The 22,714-nt window shown below is 44.9% G+C and overlaps 1 protein-coding gene across 2 annotated transcripts in view; it reads right to left on the bottom strand.

Moving 5' to 3' along the window:
• The window catches only part of ARHGEF3 (Rho guanine nucleotide exchange factor 3), a 304,915-nt gene extending 283,506 nt beyond the window's left edge, over positions 1–21,409 (bottom strand). The window contains exon 1 of one of the 2 annotated variants that reach the window (XM_025456268.3): positions 21,326–21,409. The gene's annotated coding sequence lies outside the window, so the exon portion shown is untranslated. The remainder of the gene's footprint in view (positions 1–21,325) is intronic. The other variant, XM_025456267.2, reaches the window with a different exon arrangement.
• Between the last annotated feature and the right edge of the window lie 1,305 nt (positions 21,410–22,714).

Raw genomic sequence — 22,714 nt, 5'->3', positions numbered from 1 at the left:
TTGCTTACTGGTATGGCTGTTAATGCCCATATATCCAAATGCCTATTTGGATTATTCCCATGGTTTAGAAATTACGAATACAGCTGCTATGATCATTCGTGTACAAATCCTCAGGCACTCATATGAACTCATTTCTCTTGGGTATACACCTAGAACTGCTGCAGCACAGAGAGTCATATGTTGAGCTTTGGTAGACACTGCCAACATGATCTTCCAAAGTGGTGGTACTAATTCCTACCCCCACCAGCAGTGTATGAGGGGTCCAGCTGCTTCCTATCTTTAATAACACTTGTATTGGTGGTCTTTTTCATTTAGCCATTTTGTGTGGATGTACAGTGGTATCTCATTGTGGTTAAATTCTTCTGATGACTCCTGACACCTTTCCATAGGTTTATTGGTCATTTTGAATCCTTTTTGGTGACATGTTTGCTCAAGTCTTTTGTCTTTTTTATTTTAAAGATTTTATTTATTTATTCGTGAGAGACACAGAGAGGCAGAGAGAGAGGCAGAGGGAGAGAAGCAGAGGGAGAAGCAGGCTCCATGCAGGGAGCCCAACGTGGGACTCGATCCCAGGTCTCCAGAATCACGCCCTGGGCTGAAGGCGGCGCTAAACCGCTGAGCCACTCGGGCTGCCCCTTTTGTCTTTTTTATATTGGGTTATCTGTTTCTTATTGGTTGGCAGACGTTCTTTATATATTCTAGAGATTAATCTTTTGTTGGACATATGTATTTCAAATATCTTCTCCCAGACTGCAATTTGTTTCTTCACTCTCATAATAGTGTCTTTTGATAGAGTCCTTAATTTTAATGAAATCTACTTTACAAACTTGTTTCCTTTATGATAATGCTTTTTATGAACTTGTCTAAGAAATCTGTGCCTAGCCTAATTTTCATTCTTCTCTAGTATTTTCTAGAAGCCCCACTGATTTGCCTTCCACATTTAGGTCTTCAACTCACCTCCAGTTATTTTTATATATATGGTATGAGGTAGCGGTGGCTTGCATGTACTGTAAGTTCTGTCAACTGTGACCACAAACCAAACACAAGAAGGACCAATTGCTGTCATCACCAGAGGTATATGTGGTTTCTCTTTACTGGCCTTTACTGGATCCTGCAGAAGCATCTAATTCCTGCTCACCACTGTAGCCCAACAAAATTCAGATGTACACATCTCTATTGTTTGAGAGAACTTCTAAACATAAACCATATACAAACCACTGTCATCTCAGGGGAAGCTTCCACAAATTCCCACAGTCCATTTTGACAATTGTACATAGGCCAAAATCTTTTTAAGATACAAAATGTAAAATAATAATAATAATAAATAATTAATAATAAAATACAGAAACAGTTAAGTAGGAATATGCATAGAGACAATGTCAGATGGCACCTGGCTGTCGCATCTGCTGGGTACCCACTCTCTGCATCTACAAGGAAGTTAGAGAGGCCACAGGGTATGACCAGGCACAGCCCCTGTTATCACCATGCTCTCAGCCTAGGGAAGAGACCATGAAAACGGGGGAAGAGAAAGTAAACAGGGAGAAGCACTGAGGGAAGTTCCCCCTTGCAACATTTGAGCCAAGACCTACGTCTGCAAAGGAGCTGACCCTGAGAAGAGAAGGGATAAGAGCATTCTGGATGGGAGGAATGGCATACTCAAGGGCTGAGAAAGAACAGAGATTGGGATCTTGCTAAAGGCACGACAGGGAGTGGCAGAGTGTGTGGGTGAGGGTAAGACCAAGATTGGATTTTTTTCTAAGCAGAACTGGAATCCACTGGAGAATTCTACTACATCTCAGCCATCCTCTTGAACATGCACCACATGAGCTCTCTGAAAGGACGAAGGGCATTCAGTCAACTTTGAAATCCTTCTATCACACTGTGGTTGGGCCAGGCAAAGACCCATTCTCAGCCTTGAATGTGCTGGTATACACATGCCCGTGAGCATGCGTGCGCGCGCGCACACACACACACACACACACATACACCCTGCCCCCTTGGTGATACCTCAAGCTGAGGACTCTCAGTTCTTCCTCCAATCCTGGGTGGAATGATGCAGACCTTTACATCTCTGCTCATGATTTTGCAGCTCTTATACCAGCTGTAATTTTACTTGCATTCATGTGACAATTTGGTTAATATCTATTTCCTGAATCAGACTGTCTGTTGACTCCAGAAGGGCAGTCTGAGCCTGTCTTGGCCACCAAGACCTCCCCAGCACCTAGCACATGGCCTGGCCCAACATAAGAGCTCAATATTATATATTTTCACTTTTTAAAAGATGTTTTTTAATTTTTAAAAGATTTTATTTGAGAGAGAGAGTAAGCACAAGTGGGTGGAGGTGCAGAGGGAGAAGGAGACTCCCTACTGAGCAGGGAGCCCAATGTGGGGCTTGATCCTGGGACCCTGGGATCATGACTTGAGCTGAAGCCAGATGCTTAACCAACTGGGCCACCCAGGCATGCCTATTTTAACTTTTTTCTGAATGACACAGTTTAAATACACAGAAGTAGAAAGAAATGTGCCCATCATACATCTTCAATGATCAACTCATTCCTAATCTTCTTTCCTCTACACCTCTCCCAATGAAGTAAGCCCTAGCCATCATACCACTCAGTGCACGTGTGGACAAATGAATGAATGCTTCCTAGGCGAAGACCGAGGAGGGGCCGCCAAAATGAGTCAGTTTTGCCAGCAAATTCTCAACCCTGATAAAAATTTCAGGAGCCAAGATTGAAACTATTGACTAAAGTGAATTTCTTTTTGCTCATATTTATTGGTCTTTCACTTTTCAGGGCTGTCCATCACCACATGCATCAAAAAGTGACTGTAAAACAAGGAAGGTTACATATTTCCCATAATCTTTCACATAAAAATCTTAAAAGAGCAAATTTCTTTCCATAAAGCAAGGCATCATGTCTTTTACCCACAGAACAAACAACTCCTTGGAAATGAGTACTATGGTTTTCTCCCTCTTGGGGTAATCCATGTTATGCCTTTTTTATCTATCATAACATTTAGGGTAACTTGTTTCCAATGAGTCTGGTCTTTTTGAAGTGCCAATGCAGTTTTACAAACTCTGAACACAAATGTCAGGATTGTGATAGTCCCAGTCTAGCTCAGTGAGCAGCACTCAGTACTCAGGGAGTGATGTCATCCACTTTTCTAGGGCCCAAAAGTACCCATAAGAATGACCTGAAATGCTAGGATGCAATCATATTTAATGTCCTTTTTGTTGTAAAATATATTATCTGTATTCCCTAACTTCTTTCATAAGCACAAGGGAAAGTGATGAAAATTCTCTCTCTAAACCTATGACCTAGAGATAGCTCATACTTTGGAGTCTAACCTTTCGTGCACATGTATATGTATGCACAAGTGTGCATTTGTGTATACTGGCATGGATGCAAGTCCAGTCTCCCAAATCTCTGCCCTTTGCAGCCTGACAGGGGTAACCTTAGGCAAGCTGCTTCACCTCATTAGCCCATGGTCTCTTCTGTAAAGCCAACTAGCTGATGGGATGAGACAGAGACGCAAAGGAGACAAAGTGTGCAGGGCCCTGAGCTGCGAGAGTACACACCCAGGGCTCCATCCGTATAGCTGCTGTGATTTGTGTTTCCCAAAAGGAGTTGCAAAAGAGCGCTGGACAACTTCAGCTTCTGCTGGGGAGCCTTTGCCATGGTCTGCACAGGAAGTGGGCACACCTGCATCCACTCCCACAGAGGGGAGCCGAATCAGGGAGTTGGGGGGGTGGCTATACCTGGAGGAAGCTCAGGGCAGCGGTGGCCTCTGAGTCACAGCCCAGCCCCTCCCTGCCACATCCCTTTGTTCTCTGGGGATTGAGCTGTGACTCACAAGGGCTCCAGTCTGGCCTGGGCCCATGTGACCCAGGGACCTGACTGACCTGCCCACGGTCACGAGGAACACTCCATCTGCACATGCAGGCTGGGTGACCTGCTCCTGCCCTGCCAGGTTCTAGCCTGCTGCAGCAGATCTCAGAGGAACCCTTGGGGCTCTTGTGGGTACTTTACCCACCCCAAACACACACCATCTCTTTTTTTTTTTTTTTTTTTTTTTTTGTCTCTGCCTGGTTTGTCATTTTTTCTGTGTGCTCCATTTTGATTTAACTTTAACCTGTGAAGAAAAAGCCCAGGAGAGACTCACTGTGATACTCATACCCATTTCACATCCTCTAACTCCTCTGACAGTTTTTTGTTGTTATAGGAAAATATATGTAACATAAAATTTACCATTTTAACCATGTTTAAGTGTACAATTCGGTGGCATTAAGTGCATTCACAATATTGTACACCCATCACCACTGTCTGTCTCCAAAACTTTTTCATCTTCACAAACAGAAGCTCTGCACCCACTAAACAATAATTCCACATTCTCCCCTCCCCTGGCCCTGGTAACTTTTGGTCTATTTTCTGTTTCCAAGAATCTGTCATTCGAGAAATCTCGTGTAAGTGGAATCATACAGTATCTGCTCTTTTGTGTCTGGCTTATTTCACTCAGCACGTTTTCAGGATTCTTCCCTGTGGAAGCAGGTGTCTGAACATCCTCCCTTTCTATGGCTAGTAATGCTCCATTGTATGTAATTACCACATTTTGTCTACCCATTCCTCTGCCAACAGATACTTGGGTGGTTTCCACTTTTTAGCTACTGTGAATAACGCTGCTATGAATATGGGTGTGCAGGTATGTGTTTGAGTCCTTCTCTCCAAACCATTCCCTGAGATGATTTTCATCCTTATTTTACAGATAAGGAAACTGAGGTTACTCCTGTCAGATGGCAGGGCCAGCATCTGAACCCAGACAGATGACATTTTTACATTGTTTCTCCAGTCATGACAAAGACATGGAGCTGCTCTGCCCACATGCATTTTCTGCCCCAAGCAATGCCTTACTTAGGTCTGTAACATCTTTCCTTGTTCTGGCCTAAGATCAACTGAAAAAGGGAATGAGGGAGATGTTCCACTGGTTGGATTCGTCTAGACCCCCTCCTTGCAGTGAGAAATCCAACTCCATCTAGATTGGTGTAAAGGGGGGTTTTTTGGAAGGATACTGGAAGAGCTCAATCAAGTGACTTGATCCAGAGATGATGTACCCAACCAACCCTTTCCACATGATGTCACCACACCAACTCTGGGGCCCTGCCTTACTGCTCTGGACCCTGATGCATCTGAGTATCTTCTCTGTCACTTATGAGCAACTTAGGATGAGCTGGAGAAGCCCATGGCCTGGCCTGGCTGGTCCTATATGCAGCTCTAAACCGGTCACCACAGTCAGGGGGTGGAGACCATGATGGGCCCAGCCTGAGTACCCCCCAGGCTTGAGAGAATGGGGACTCCTTCCAGAGGAAAGGGAGGGAAGAGAGGAAAATGCCCAACACGATGCTCACTGTGGTGTAATCTACCATAGAGACAGATTGGAAGCTGCCCTATAGTACTGAACAAAACAAGGTTAAATAAATGAAGTTGCTACATCCACTTAGTGAAGCATTATGTAGCTATTTAACAAGTAATAGTCACGAAGATTATCTAGCAACTTAAAAAAAAGAAAAGAAGAAAAAGTTTGTACAGGAATGCCTGGTGGGAAAAGACAAGAGATACAGATATACACATACCTACCTATATGAACAGGTAAGAAAAAATACGGGCAAGAGTTGTATCATAATGGAAGAATCATAAATGACTTTGTATCTCTATTTCCCCAATCTTCAGTTTATTGATTCAACAAATACTTACTGAGTGTCTACTTGGTGCCAGGTGAGGTGCTAGGCATATGGCAGGAAAGAAAACAGAAGAGAAAACCCTGTGCTTATGGAATTTACATTCCACTGAGGAAATCAGACAAAAAACAAGATGAATAAGCAGAATATCCTCTATGCTGGATAGTAACAGGAGTTAGGAAACAAAAATAAACCAATGAAGGGAGAGAGGGATATTGGGGAGGGTGGTAGTAGTTTAGATACTGACAGTTAGGGAAGATGATATCTGAGTAAAGCCTGAAGGAAGTGAAGGGCCAAATTCTGTCAACATCAGGAAAAGAGAAATCCCAGGCAGAGGCAGCAGGAAGCACAAAGATCCCGGGGTGTCCAATTAGAGGAGAACATTGAGGCTAGTGTGACTCAGTTGGAGTTGGGGTAATGAGGGGAAGAGCAAACTAAGGAAGGAGTAATAGGAGAAACATGGCCAGATTGTGGGGGTCCTGTAGGCCACTGTGAGGACATTAGCTTCTGCTCTAAGATGGGACCCCTTTGAGGGTTTTGAGCAAAGGAATGGTAATCTACCCACCGCTTTAGGAGGATCCCTCTGTGAACTAAGAACAAGCTGGAAGGAGGTAAGGACAGAGGTTGGGAGACCAGCAAAGAGATCGCCACAGTCACTCAGGTGAGAGTGAACTGTAGCTTGGACAATGGGTAAACAGGGGCCACATTCTGGGTTTATTTTAAAAGTATGCACAGTGTGATTTTCTGATAAGAGTGAGGATAAAAGACACAAGAGTCAAAGATGACACCCCAGGCTTCAGGTCTGAACAATCAGAATGATGGAGTTGCTGTTAACTGGCAGGTGGTTAAAAGACCAAAGTAAGGTACCCTGGAAATCAGATAAAGATAGAGCTTTAAAGAAAATGGTGTCGGGATCCCTGGGTGGCGCACCGGTTTGGCGCCTGCCTTTGGCCCAGGGCGCGATCCTGGAGAGCCGGGATCGAATCCCACATCGGGCTCCCGGTGCATGGAGCCTGCTTCTCCTTCTGCCTGTGTCTCTGCCTCTCTCTCTCTCTCTCTCTCTCTGTGACTATCATAAATAAATAAAATTAAAAAAAAAAAAAGAAAATGGTGTCAAACACAATTGGTTGCCAGGTTGGGTGGGCGTGGGGCCAGATAATAAGCCATTGGGATGAGCAACATGGCAGAACTGGGCAAGAGACGTTCATGAGGGGAACCCAAACCTGGTGGGAATCATGGGTTCCCAGGAGGACAGGGCAGCAATATTATTCCACTAGCCAAAAGGTGGGAACAACCCAACAGCCTTCAACGGATGAATGGATAAACAAAATGTGGTATATACATACCATGGAACATGACTCAGCCTTAAAAAGAAAAGGAATAATGACACGTACGACAACATAAATGAACCTTGAAGACATACAGAGAGAAATAAGCCAGCCATATACACATAAAAGACAAATATTTCTGTTGATGCCACTTATATAAGGCACCTAAAGTCAATAAAGTCACAGAGAAAGAGGAGAGTGGTGGTTACCAGGGGCTGGGAGCGGGGGTGGGTGGAAATGGAGAATTGATGGGAACAGTTTCCATCAAGCAAGACAAAAAAGTTGTTGCATAACAATATGAATATGCTTAATGCTACTGAACTGGACACCTAAAAATGGTCAAGATGGTAAGTTTTATGTTATATGTATTTTATTACAATTTTTTTTAACAAGTGAGAGGGGAAGGGAAGCAAAGAAATAGAATCAGCAAGCCCAAACAATTCTTTCAAGAAGTTTTGCTCTAAACTGAAGAGAAATGGTGGCATAACTGGAGGAAGAAATAGAGTGAACAGAGGATTTTGGTTGTGGGGTTTCTTTTTTAAGTTGGGAGAAATAACAGTATGTTTGTTTGCTGATACGACTGATTCAGCAGGCAGTGTTCTCAAATGCTTAAATTACTTTCAAACCAAAAGCTATATTTTGGGGTGATGAAAATGTTTTGGAATTAGAGAACTGTAATGGCTGCACAACCTTACAAATATACTAAAAACTACTAAGTCACACACTTGAAAAGAATCAACTTTATGGAATGTGAATTATACCTTCATAAAAATAAGAGAAAATGAAAAAATAATGAATTTAATATTGTCTGGATACCACGTTCTCATAGACAGCAGTGAGTTCCCACCCAAACAGCCCCAGAGAGTTCCCGTGGCCAGCAATCCACAGGTCACTTGGTAGCTTGTGGTGCAGGAGAGGGGAGCAAAGTCTTCCAAGTTTAGGCTGAGATACAAATGCTACATCAGCACACACAGCCGGACAGAGAAATCCACTGAACCAACACCCGCTGGCTGCACATAAATGGCTCTATTTACTTAGAGCCATGAACTCTCAGGTCTCTGGTCTAAAAGAGAAATGTTAAGAAAAATCCATTCAACTCAAAGCAAGAAAATCTGCACCTGCCACCCCCTCCCATCTGCCACCCCATGCTGGGCTTCTCTAACTGCACGGGAACCAGGGACGGGCTTATTTGGCAATCATCATGGGAGAGGGAGTTGTTTCTGAAACACCCTTCTATTTGTAACAATATCACACTCAAGCTTCCCACTGCCTTTTTCCTTTCTTCTGAACAACTTCAAACAGTATCTTACTCTGTTATACTTCATTTTATGTGTCAACTTGTCTAGATCATAGTGCCCAGATATTTGATCAAATGTTATTCCAGAAGTTTTGTGAAGATTCAAGTTTGTTTGTTTTGTTTGTTTTAGATGACATTAACGTTTAAATCAGTAGACTCTGAGTAAAACAAATTGCTCTTCATAATTTGGGTGGGCTTGGTCTAATCAGTTGAAGGCCTTCGTAGAACAATGACTAACCTCCCCTAGCAAGAAGCAATTCTGTCAGCAGGCCGCCTTTGGACTTGAACTGCCTTTCCTGGGTCTCTAGCCTGCCAGCCTGCTCTGCAGATTGCAAACTTGCCAAGTCTCCACAATCACATAGAGGAATCGCCACTTCCTTAAAATAAATATGTATCTCCCTCTCCCTCTCTTGCTCTGTATATGTGATAATATATACATATACATATCATGAGCGAGAGGAAGAGCATACATGCTGTTGGATAATATATATATTCTATACCATAGATCATCATACATTATATACTTCATATATTATGTATGTACACATTATATATCACTATAAATTATATATTACAATATGTATTATATATTTTTATATATTAGACATCCTGTTGAATTTGTTGGTTTTGTTTCTCCGGAGATACTGGACTAATACACCTCCAAAACAACTTACTTTCCATCGGAAATTATTCCTTATTATCTATACTTGCATGAAATTGCAAGTCATCAGATGATTAAGGAGATAAAAAAAAAAAACCTACATGGGGTGCCTGGGTGGTATAGTTGGTTGAGTGTCTGACTCTTGGTTTCAGCTCAGGTCATGATCTCAGGTTTGTGGGAGCAAGCCCCACAGGCAGACTCTGTGCTCAGTGTGGAGTCAGCTTGGGACTCTCTCTCCTCTTCCTTGGAGATGTATATATATATACTCTTGGGTGGCTCAGCAGTTCAGCATCTGCTTTTAGTCAGGACGTGATCCCAGGATCGAGTCCCACATCGGGCTCCCTACATGGAGCTTGCTTTTCCCTCTGCCTGTGTCTCTGTCTCTGTCTCTCTGTGTGTGTGTGTGTGTGTGTGTGTGTGTGTGTGTCTCATGAATAAATAAATAAAATCTTTAAAAAAAGGAAATATACATATATATCTTACATATATTGACTAAATGAATAAATCCTTTTTAAAAATTAGAACCCCCCCAAAAAAATTAGAAACCCACAAAATACAGCAACCTAGGAAGAATAGTATCTATGTATTGATCAAAGCCATCATAATGGGGATGCCTGGGTGGCTCAGCGGTTAAAGCGTCTGCCTTCGGCTCAGGGTGTGATCCTGGGGTCCCACGATCGAATGTCACATCGGGCTTCCTGCATGGAGCCTGCTTCTCCCTCTACCTGGTCTCTGCCTCTCTCTCTATGTGTCTCTCATGAATAAATAAATAAAATTTACTTTAAAAACTATCATAATGGATGTACATGTTTTTAAATGCAACTTTAAGTTAAATAAGTGGTATTAATTTTATATCTATTTTGTATCTATCTTTTCAATATATAACAACTCATTAGGATATTAAGAGTCACCTGGTTGGCTTAGTTGGTAGAGTGTGTGACTCTAGATATCAAGAGTCTATTAAAGTAAACTCCACATCCAGTGTGGGGCTTGAACTCATGACCCTATTCACTCACAGTGTGACCCTGGGCAAGTTATCTCTCTATGCCTTTGTTTCTTCATCCATAAACGGGTATCATAATATCCCTTCCATGAGGTTTTTATGAGGATTAAATGAAATAGTACATGTAAAACACACAGCAAACCGTCTAGCACAGTGGTTTTCAAACAGTAGGTTTTGCCCTATGCATGAAATAACTCTAGTGGGTCTCACAGCCATCATTTTTTTGAAAAGTATAAATTTGTTAATTTTGAAAAGAATGATCAGAGGATGCGAAACATACATTAGGTAAGTACTGTCTCACCAAACTGTTGTTTCAGATACGCATATGCTGGCATGCACGTGTGTGCTCACACACACACACACACACCAGGTTGTAGTCTAGATTGATGTCTTACAACAGATCACAGTCAAACACAGGTAGGAAAGGCCAGACTCCACCACATAATAAGTGCTCAAAAGAATTTGGTAGCATCATCATTATTATCTCATTCAAAAAGATAATATAACTTTCTTTATTAGTGTAATAAAACAGAATTGCTCACCCCGGTATCAGTCCTGCCACTCATTTACTGCAGTGCTGTTTAAGAGTCACTCTAGCTCCTAAAGTCATTTGCCAATTCTCTCTCCTCAAAGGCCCCGGCGGTCATTTAAATATTTTCTGACTCACAATGCTGGCCAAAGATTAGTGAGGCTCTGCCCAGCCCAGGACGTATGAAATAGGAGTGATCTGTTGAGAAAACCACTTGAGTTTGCAAGACTGCATAGGGCTTTTGTAAAATTAAAGCCATGCTGGAGAGAAACAGTTCCCCACACCCCCACATCCCCCCTTTGAGAGATGTGTCATAGAAAGAGGTTACACAAGGGCAGCTAGGCTGCATCTTCTGAGACTGGAACTTCAGCTCTGTAACATGTTTCCTTATTCTGGACTTGGGTTATATCATTGTGTTTTTCCCCTAACTTTCCATGTGCACATGCATGCACACACTCCCCTCACTAAAGAATGGAAATAAAATCCTTATGAACTGCTTGATCTAACAGATTGGGTAAAGGGAACCTGCTAAACCAAAGGAACTTGGGTTTTGAAGATCTCAAAATAACTTGTGTTGCACAAAAATTTTTCCCCTCCAGAAACAAACTAGAAACTCTGCGCAAATTAACACTTTAATTGCTTTTTTTTGAGACAACGGTGATAAACAACTCCAATCTCTCATACACAGTAGCACCATTTTGTTTAAAATGGAGCCCCTCACCCCTGCTAAGAGCACGCTGAGGTAGAATGGATTTACATTTCCCAATGTAGTTCCTTGGGTTGTTCCCTCAGTTTGGAAAACCAGATTCCTATTGACACACACATAGGTGCTTCACTTGTTATTTCTTCTTCTGTAAGAAAATAGTTGTGACTTGTGACAAACCATGACATTTGGAATTCAGAAGTGCAGGTAGAGGTGTAAACTAATCTTCTAATATAGGATAGTATCCCTTTCTTATTTTTATCCCATTCTTCAAACCATGATGCCACTTTGATGGGAGGTGGTAAAAATTGCTTTAGCAGCAGAACCCTTTCCTTAAATGAAATCCTACCCATTTGCCCAATAGATGAAACAAGTTAAAAACGTGGCCTCACTCCAATACCTTCCACCACTCCCTGGTGCTTCCAGGGTTGGGGTGGGGGGCAGTTCTCACCATGATTCTCAAGTACGAAGGCAGGGGAGTATGGGAGGATCTTTAGAGATCTCCAACATGCCCTCAGATAAAGGAAAGCCAGGTCTGCCATATGCTCGCTCAGTCAGTGCCAGATGCACTCCCATTTCACACATTCAGGAGTTAAGTGTTTCATCCAAGGTCTCTAGACTTAGATCAGACACTACAATATACTTGTCACTTTCTTCAACAAGGAAAAGAGACACTGGTATCCCCAGGTTTTTGTCTTTGCAACCTGAAGGGTAGAACACTGAGTGTCAACCCATCAATGGACAAGTGATGCATTGCATCAGGATCTGTACTTAATGTCGTTAAGCTAGCAAAACTCCCCACCAACCTCCCAATTCAACACAGTCCCTATTAAAATCTCAGCTACCTTTTTTGTAAAAATTGACAAGCTGATCCCAAAATTCATATGGGATCCAGAATAGCCAAAACAATTATGAAAAGGGACAAAGTTAGAAGACTCACACTTCTCAAAAAAAAAAAAAAAAAAAGACTCACACTTCTCAATTTAAAAACTTATTACAAAGCTACAGTAATTAAGACAGTGGTATGGCATAAAGATAGACATATAGACCAATGCACTAGAATTAAGAGGGCAGAAATAAACATGCACATTTATGGCTAATTCATTTTCTAAAAGGTCATCAAGAGATTTCAACAGGAAGAATAGTTTTTTCAACAAATGGTGCTGGGGCGGTAGGATATCCACATGCAAAAGAAAGAAGTTGTACCTCTACCTTACATCACATAAAAAATTAACCACAAATGGATCAAAGGCCTAAATCTAAGGGCTAAAAACTATAAATGTCTTAGAAGAAAATTGGGGCATAAATATTCATGACCTTGATTAGGCAAACATTTCTTTTAAGTATGACACCAAAAGTACAGGCAATTTAAGAAAAATGAATAAACTGAACTGCATCACACTTAAAATTCTAGGCTTCAAAGAATACAACCAAAAAAATGAAAAGGCAACCCACAAATTAGGAGAAAATATTTGAAAATTATGTATCTGATAAAGGACTAACTTTAGAATATATTAAGAACCCTTACAAATCAATAATAAAGACAATCCAAGTTTTAAAAATTGGCAAAAGATTTGAAAAGACATTTCTCCAAAGAAAATATACAAATGGCCAATAAGCACATGAAAAGATATTCAAACAATACAATGCTAAAGAACAAAGTTGGAGGACTGCCACTACCAGACTTTAAGACTTATTATGAAACTATAATAATTAAGATAGTGTGATATTAGTAAATAATAGACAAACAAATCAATGGAAAAAAACAGAGAGCCCAGAAATGGACTCTCATATATACTGTCAACTGATCTCTGACAAAAGAGCAAAGGCAAAACAATGGAGCAAAGATAATCTCTTCAACAACTGGTGCTGGAAAAACTGAATATCCACATGCAAAACAATGAATCTAAACACAGACCTTACACCCTTCACAAAAATTAACTCAAAATGGATCAGAGACCTAAATGTAAATTGCAAAACTATAAAACTCCTAGAAGATAACATAGGGAAAAACCTAGATAATCTTAGGTATGGTGATGCCTTTTTAGCTATAATACCAAAAAAACACAATCCATGAAAAAAATAATTTATAAACTGGACTTGACTAAAATTTAAAAGTTCTGCTCTGCAATAGATAATTTCAAGAGAATTACAAGACAAACCACAGACTAGAAAAAAATATTTGCAGAAGACACGTTTGATAAAGAACTGTTATCCAAAACATACAAAGAGCTCTTAAAACTCAACAATAAGAAAACAAACAACTTGAATTGGAAGTGGGCCAAAGACCTTAACAGACACGCCACCAGAGAAGACAGATGACAAGGAAACATATGAAAAGATGCTCCACATCATATGTCATCAGGAAAATGCAAATTAAGGCAATAAGATACCACCCCACCCCTATTAGATCGGCCAAAATCCAAAACACTGACAATACCAAATGCTAGCAAAGGATGTAAAATAACAGAAATTCTCTCATTTGTTGCTGGTGGGAATGCAAAATAGTACAGCTACTTCGGAAGACAGTTTGGCGGGTTTCTTACAAAACCAAACATACTCTCACCACACAATCCATCAATCACACCCCTTGGTATTTACCCTGAGTTGCTGAAAATTTCTGTCCACACAAAATCCTTCACAAGGGTGTTTATAGCAGTTTTATTCATAATTGACAAAACTTAGAAGCAACCAAAATATTCTTTAGTAGGTGAATGGATAAACTGTGGTCCATGCAGACAATGAAATACTACTCAGCACTAAAAAGGAATGAGCTCTCAGGCTATGAAAAAATACAGAGGAACTTGAAATGTATGTCACTAAGTGAAAGAAACCAATTGCTACCTACTGTATGATCCCAACTCTATAACATTCCAGAAAAGGCAAAACCATGGAGATAGTAAAAAGATCAGTGGTTGCAGGGGGCAGAAGGATTCTTAGGACAGTGAAAATATTCTGTAGGATATTATAATTGTATGTATAATTATCATTATACATTTGTTCAAACCCACTGAAGGCACAACACCAAGAGTGAACCCTTAGGTAAAAAAATATGGACCTCAGACGAACACGTTGTGCCCGTGTAGGTTCATCTGGTCAGTGATGCTAATATTGGGGAAGGCTGTGCATGTGTGAGAACAGAAGTATAAAGGAAATCTCTGTACTTTCCTCTCAATTTTATTATTAAAAGGAAAACCAAAACTAAAACTGCACTTCAAAAAAATTTAAAAAAAAGATATTGAACACCACTAGCCATAGGGAAATGAAAATCAAAACCATGATGAGACAACACTTCACATGCACTAGGATGGCAATTTTTTTTTTAGATTTTTTAAATTTATTTATTCATGAGAGACAGAGAGAGACAGAGACACAGGCAGAGGAGAGAAGCAGGCTCCATGCAGGGAGCTTGATGCGGGATTCGATCCCAGGATCTGGGATCACGCCCTGAGCCTAAGGCAGACGCTCAACCGCTGAGCCATCCAGGCATCCCGGCAATTATTTTTTTTAAAAAGGATGTAGACTAAAAGTGTTGGTAAGGATGTGGAGTCATTGAAACTCTCAAACATGACTTGTGGGATTGCAAAGTGGTACTGCCACTTTGGAACACAGTGTGGTAGTTCTTCAAAATGTTAAACATAGAGTCACCATATGACCTGCAATATCACTGCAGGTATATACCTGAGAGAACTGAAAATACAGGTCCACACAAACCTGTACACCACTCCTCCCTTAGGGGAAGAGAGGGTGTAAAAAGAGGGGAGATGTATACAGAGAAAGCACTCTTGGAGGAAAAATTCATTGGAGAACAATGCGTATAAAATGAGCCCATAAGGGGTGGCTCAGTTGGTTGGGTGTCTGACTCTTGGTTTTGGTCCAGTCATGATCTCAGTCATGAGATCGAGCCATATATCAGGCTCCATACTCAGTGCAGAGTCTGTTGGAGAGTCTCTCCCTCTCCCTCTCCCTCCCCTCTGCTCACAAGTGTTCTCTCTCTCTCTCAAATAAATAAACAAAACCTTTTTAAATTTTTTTTAAAATGAGCTCATCACGTTGGTTTTTTAAAGATATCACAGGTACACACACCTGCACATGAAAACATAAGAGAAATATACAATCAGCTGATCATAAATGTTCTCTCTGGAAGCAAGCCAGGGATAAGGCAGGTGGAACTTCATTTTTTACTCCACAATTTCTGATTTGTTTGCATTCATGTACATGAAGAATATAGCCAGGGTTTCTTGTGCAAAGGAGCATTTCCTTTTCTAGTCAAAAGGGAAGGAAAGAGTGAAGAGCCCCTGGAAGTAGGCAGTGTGCGAGGTTCTACAAATTGACAAGAGTGAAAAGCATTCCAAGGAGTAGAACAGCAGGTGCAAAACTGTGAAGGGGAAAAGCCTCTGAGGTATTTGGAGGGCCACTGGGTTCAGCTCCGCTGGAGGGTCTAGCAGATGACCTAGGCCTGGGTGTGGAGAAGATGAACCAGAACAGTCCACTGAAGTAGCCACGTTCTGAGGGCCATGGGTACATGGAGGCCACCACTGTAGTGGAGGAGGCCTGGGAGACGATGGGACAGGAGGGTGGGCCATGGTGAGCAGAGAGTCTCATGCCATTTCACACCTAGCACATGTCTCACCATAAACTTACCCTTGACTCTACTAACCAGATTTGGCTCCTAATACAATAGTCTCCAAAAACCATAGCACCCACCCCTGGAGAAGCTTCCAAACCTGAATGAAGAACTCCCAGTGTGTTTGAGCAAACCTTTCTGAGCACAGCACAGTGACAGAGTGACCTGTGTCCATTTTAGGTCACCAGATAATGACCACAGCCAGCCCTACCTGCCCAGGAGCTGTTGATGGGGATACTCACTCTGCTCATCAATCTCCACAGCAAACTCATGAGGTACAGCCAAGCACCATCCCCATGTACAGATACGGAAACTGAGGTTAGGAGAGGTCAAGCACTTTGCTCAAGGTCACTCCACTAGTAACTTATGCTGGAGCTAGACTGGAACCCCAACCACCACTTCTAACACCTCCAGACACATCAGTTTGCCTTAAAGTCAGCTCGTGTACTGGGTGACCACCCCAGCTTCCAGGATAAGACTAAGCTCAGAATTGAAGATGAATTCAGAGCCTGGGGTTCTATCAGCAGGAGCAGCAAATCCCAACACACAGAGTTATCACATGCTGGCTGGAAATGGAGGTGGATTGTTGGGACAAATAACAGAGTTGAGCCATTAAATAACTAGCTTGTTCTTTAGCTAGATGAGCCAGGCAAGGTGCCAAGCTGCCTACTTGTCCTTCATCTCTGGCCGATGTCCCCAGCCTCTCTTTTCAGAGTATTCGGTTTTGACTTGGGCCACATGTCCAGCTCTGCCCTGACTTGAGGTTCCACCTTGGAAAAGTCAGGAGACACCTGGGGAAAGAAAGCTATGGTCTCTTCCAGCCTTGTCATTCCGTGGCCACCAGAGATCCTGGAGCATCCACTTGACACCTCAACAAATCCTCACCATGCCAGGGACTGAGAAGTTGGTGGGGGGCGCCTCTGCCCTCTCAGAGATGACATTCTGCAGGGGCTGTACACCAAAGCAAGGCCTGCCAGAGCTATTTAAAAGCACCCAATTCTCTTCACATCATTGAATCAATCCTCTGGAAAGATCCCCCTCACTTCCACCTCCCCCGATACAATTGAACAGAGTTCCAGAAAGACACAGTTGGCAAGTTATTCATCACATCCCACCTCACTTTTCTTGGTCAGGAAGATGGGGTTACTAAGAGGGTCTGTGTCAAAGGACAGTTCTAGATGATATATGAGGATGTCAGTGCAGAGCCCAGTAGCACAAGGCACAGCCATTCCGATCGACTGGCATTTACTGAGGACTTCTATGTCAGTTCCTTTTCCACACAATACTCCAAAATGTGGGCACACACACGTGTGCTTGCACACACACTGCTATAACCAGTGAGAATCTGGCATCAGGGCACCCCGGGGGCTCAGTGGTTAAGCATCTGCCTTTTTGGCTCAGGGGTCCTGGGGTCCTGGGATCGAGCTCCCCGCAGGGAGCCTACTCCTCCCTCTGCCTATGTCTCTGCCTCTGTGTCTCTCGCAAATAAATAAAATCTTTCAAAAAAAAAATCTGGCATCATTTGAGAGCTAGTAACTCTTTATCTGGACCTTTGCACATGCTGTTCCCTCTTCCTACCATCCCCCCAATAGAAGTCACTTGTAGCCACCCCTTTCTTTCCTTAGATGTCACTTTTTCCAAGAAGCCTCCCTGTCATGCCTCCTTTATGCTTTGTTAAAAAGCATCAAATAATCAACCAATAAACCACTCAATGGAGAGAACTGAAAGCATGCACCTCCTGGTTCATGATCCTATACATTTTCATCACTTCATTTTTTTCCATCAAAGCTTTGCTAAGAAACTACTTTCCCTCTAAGTGGTTCCCACCAGGTGATGAGGTGTTTGGAATCAAATGACATAAAAGAGGAGGAGGTCCATGGCCAGAGTGGTGAGGCGAAGCAAGTCTTACTATGTGTAAGGTTATACTTCCAGCAGTGCCCCCAAGGCTCATACTCACTGCCCAGCTGGCAGTTTCAGGAAACACTGAAACACTGAAACATCACTGCAGGTCCCTCTGGAAAGGAAGGCACAAACCTTCTGGTCAACCATGAGAGCACATGGAGCCGAGATCTTAGTCCAGGCACCTGCTAGGATCCGTGGAGGAGGTGAGGGAGGTTCCTCACTTCCCTTCCCCCTTCCCCAGTGAGACAGACTGTGTCCTGGGCTCTAGAGCTGGCTGGCCAAACCAAGAACTCAACCACCACCTTGGGGTCCACGTGCATGCAACTGTCTTCTCTTAGATATCCGCAATCCCTCATTCATCTAGGTTTCTGCTCTGGATCCCCTTACCCAGTTTCATCTCTTTCTTACGTTGACCACATTCCCTGATATCACATTATAGGTCTAGCTGTCGATTGTCCATCTCTGCCACTGGGATGTAAATACCACAAGGGAGGAACACTTCATGATGTGGTCTTCATGATGGTTCTGTGGCCAGTGTCAGACCCCTCCCTCCATAAATGATTCTTGAATAAGTTGAGTAAGTGAGTTAAGCAGCTAAGGCACGTGTAGAAATATGACTCCAAATAACTATAGTCTTCCTCAGTCTTTTTTTTTTAAAGAAAAAATGTACCCGTTTTCATAACTGAATAAATGATGTACACTAAAGTGAAGAAGAAAGCAAAGCTTACTTCCAAACCTCTCCACAACAGACCCTACTCCACCCACCACACTGGTGATCTCCCACACAGCAATGTGAATGGACTCAATTAATTAGAATCATATATAAAAGCATTTCATTTTCACTCAAGTTTCAACCTGTTCAACCTTTGCGAAGTGATATGATTCAGAAAATATTTGTACAAACCATTAAGATAATGTAACCAAAGATTAATTTTTTTATATATATCTAGGGTCAGGGCACCTGGCTAGCTGAGTTGTGAGTTGTGAGTTTAAGCCCCATGTTGGGTGTAGAGCTTACTGAAGAAGAAAAAAATGTTCTTCAGCCTCACCACACTTCACTCAGTGGATGCTCATTCATTCTGTCACGAAGGGACATTTATTGAGCATCTGCTGTATGCAGGGGGTCAGGGGTCAGAGTTCAGTGGTAAAGAGGGCAACACCCCTACCATCTTGAACTACATTCTCCTGGGTGGATGCAGTTAATAAACCCATAAATAGATACATGAGTATGACCATTTCAGGTAAGCTCCATGAATAAAATACAATGGGAGAATATAGCAGGTACTGATAGGGGGACAGAATGGTCAGGAGAATCTTCTCTACAGAGGAGACATCCAAGCTAAAGGGAAAGATAGAGCCAAGCCTGAGATGAAGTGGAAGAAAAGTGTGCTCAGCAGAAGGAAGAGCATGTGCAAAGACTCTGAGGAGTCTCCTGACAACCTGAGCTCAAATTTCCATGAACTGCATCCCATCCTAATGGCCCCACCACGGCCAACAGTTCCTACTTCGTCAGCTTGCCTTCTCCTTTCCCTGACTTCTTTATCAGATTTTCTCAAGTTAAGGCAGACTTGAATTTTCCACTGGGAGGTGTGCCCTGAGCAAGGGCACAAAGCAACATGTGTACACCTCCACCTCTGGGAGACAGAGGTAATGCTGACACCCTGATGCCGTAAGCACTTGGGCCTGCTCCTGTACAAAGGGTAAGAATTCCCCACCAGCAGGTCAGAGCCCCCTTTGGTGCAGGGGCGGAGGGGGGGGGCAGGCCCTTTGCAGACTATGATGAAAAGGGAACTCTGTGGAAAAATATGCACCTGTGCCCTGAGGATCTCATGTCAATTTTGGGAAATCCCTGGAGTGACAGGTTCAGAACTCCTGCCTGTGGTATTAACACCAAAAGAAAGAAGCTAAGCTGGTGCAGGCTTCACTGGTGGAGGGGACAGTCTCCTGGAGGTTAGTGAATGGAGGAGAACAGACAAGATTAAGTCCTTGGCCCCTCACTACACTCCCACACTCACAGAGATTAGATGATGTCAGCCTATTGGGGTGGGGGTGGAGCCCAAGATCTGAAGGAATTCAAGTGGAACCTCATCCATTCCCCCTCACAGAGGCAAATATCCAGGCCCACCCTAGAGCTTCCAGGGAAGGTTAGAGACCCCATTTCCCAGCAGCGTCCTTGACAAAGGTCATCTCTAATCTGACATTCTGAGACACGTTTTGCAAAAGGCTGCTCAACTATAGGAAACTAACTGCAAAGCCCAAGTGTTCCAGTGCTGAAGGGGACACCACTGTGTGAATAACTCTGGTTCTTAGCAAAAGATGGAGCAAGAACCTGCCCACTCCCCTCACCGGGGAGCTGGGCACATGGATGCCATGTTAGACAGATGACAGCCATAATAATAGCAAGAACAACTAACATAAGTAGAACTTACCCTATATCGGGCACAATTTTAAGAACTTTAACCTTACACAACCCTGAATTTGTACTTTTATCACCCCCCCTCTTACAAATGAGAAAACTGAGGCATAGATGGGTGAAGTAACTTGCCTGAGACCATACAGCTAAGACAAATTTTATAGAAAAGCCCCCTTCTTCCACACCCCAACCGAGAAAGAAGGCACATACACCCCGTGTTGCGCATGAAATGCTTTAAAATAAGTTCCTGCCGGTGGTGCATCCAGGACAACTACTATTTGGCAGCTCTCACATCTCTGCCCCGTGCTGGAAGCAAGCCTGGTTCCAGCATTAAACGGAGAAAGGCTCCTCTAGGAACAAGTCGCTCTGTCTCGGCGACATCCAAGTCCAGGATGAAGCTGCCAGTGCAAGCACAGCTCTTCGCTACGGCAGAGCCCAAAGCAGCCCGTTTCCACCCGGCTCGGCCCAAATTCCACATTCAGAAAATGCTCCCCGGTCTCCTGGCTATGAGGCCCCGAGATTCACCCTAAACCCCTGGGGTCCGCCTCCCGCGCCTCTCTCTCAGGATCCCTCTGGCCGCGTAATTTAAAAGATGCAGCCGCCAGCACGAGGGCCCCGGGCGGGCCCGCAACGCGCCCCAAGCCCGGTTCCCCGAAGCGGGGTGACCCGCAGCTCCGCGAGCCACGACGAGCAGCGCCCGACGCTGACCTGTGGGCGCCCCGCAAGGCTGGGGATGAGTCCGAGGGAGAGGACAGGTGGCGCCTCCCTCCCCGGAAGTGGCTCCGAGAACTTTCGCTTAAGAGCTCCGGGACCAAAGTCAGGGGCTCCGGCGCGAGCGGCGGTTCGGGTTCGGGTTCGGGTTCGGGGAGGCGGCGGCACCGCCCACCTGCGCCGCGCGGGCCCCAAGTGCGCTCCGAGCGCCGGGCGCGGGGGCGCAGCAGAGCCCGCTGCGGGCACCGGGACGGGCCACGGCGACCCGGAGGCGGGGGCGGGGGTCTCCGGGCGGGGGCTGAGGGCCAGGGGGAGGCCAGCCCCCCGAGAGCGGCCCCCAGCCGTCGGGCCGGCGCGCCGCGAGCTGGGGAGGGTCCGCTGGAGGGGCGGGGTCCCCGGCCGGCCCCCCTCACTCACCTCGGCGCGGCGCGGCTCGGCTCGGCCCGCGGGGCTGGAGGGCGCACGGCTGCGGCGGCCGCGGCGGCTGCGGGGGCGGCTCCCCGGGCGGGGCGGGGCCGGGCCGGCCGGGGGCGGGGGCGGGGGCGGGGAGGCCGGGCGGCCACGTGGGCGGGAGGCGGCCGCTGCTGCAGGGCGCTCCCCTCCGCGCCGCGCCGGGGTCCCTGGGAGGATGCGGGAGAGGACCCGGCCCGGGCCCCCCCGCTACCTCATCCCGACTCTGGAGGGCGAGTGTACCGGTCGGGGGGAGGGTGTGCAGCCCGGCCCCTGCGCTCCCCGCCCCCCCCCCCCCACCACCACCACCACGGGACGGGCTCGCGGACGAGGACCGGAGCAGGAAGGGCCTGGCCTCGCGGGGGCTGCCCTGGCCGGGGATGGCTGGAGCCTGGGCGTGGGGCCCCCACCCCCTGGGCCCCCCCCCCACCCCGCCCTAAGCCGACCTGCAGCGCGTCGGGTCGCGCCCGGACTGTGGGGGTGAAAGGGAGGACGAGACGCAAGCTGCGCCAGTCCCCGCGCCCCCAGAAAGTCCTCAAGAATCGCAGGTTTGGGGGATCCCTGGGTGGCTCCGCGGTTTAGCGCCTGACATTGGCCCAGGGTGTGGTCCTGGAGTCCCGGGATCGAGCCCCGCGTCGGGCTCCCTGAGGGAGCCTGCTTCTCCCTCTGCCTGAGTCTCTGCGCTCTCTCTCTCTCATGAATAAATAAATAAAATCTTTAAAAAAAAGAGAGAGAGAGAGAGAGAGAGAATCACAGGTTTGTGAGCCTACCCAGAGCCGCCTCCAGTGGCCTAGGTCATCGTGCGGAAATAAATTGGGGATCCAATTATTTCCCCCAATAAATTTGGGGATCCAAATACAACTATTTCCTATGTTCATTCATTCAACAGATAAACGCCTCTGGTCCTCGGGACCCCATACAATCAGAAATAAAGAATGCCCTACACTGTATGGCTCTTATGAAAATACAAACCGTGATGGTAAAAATCGGAAATTCACCAGCGGTTGCTTTCAGTGCTTTTTTTTTTTTTTTTTTAAGATTTTATTTATTTATTTTAGAGTGGGGGAGAAGCAGATTTCCCGCTGAGCAGGGAGCCCGACCCCAGGTTCCATCCCAGGACCCTGAGGTTGTGATCTGAGTCAAAAGGCAGATGCTTAACTGAATGAGCCACCCAGGTGCCCCTGGGTGGATCTATTTTAACATTATATTTAACAGCCTTGTGAGGTGTAGGAATTGTGCAGGCCTGCTTCCCAGATGAAGAAACTGAAGCCTGAAAGAGTGAAGCCAGCCCCAAGGTCAGAGGAAAGAGGAACAGCCCAAGAATCAAGGCTCCTGCCAGGCTGACCCTCCAGCAAG

Source organism: Canis lupus, chromosome 20 (assembly GCF_003254725.2).
Source record: "Canis lupus dingo isolate Sandy chromosome 20, ASM325472v2, whole genome shotgun sequence".
Lineage (NCBI taxonomy): Eukaryota > Metazoa > Chordata > Mammalia > Carnivora > Canidae > Canis > Canis lupus.
The sequence above is the reverse complement of the archived record's forward strand: the minus strand, read 5'-3'. Positions and strand labels throughout refer to the sequence as shown.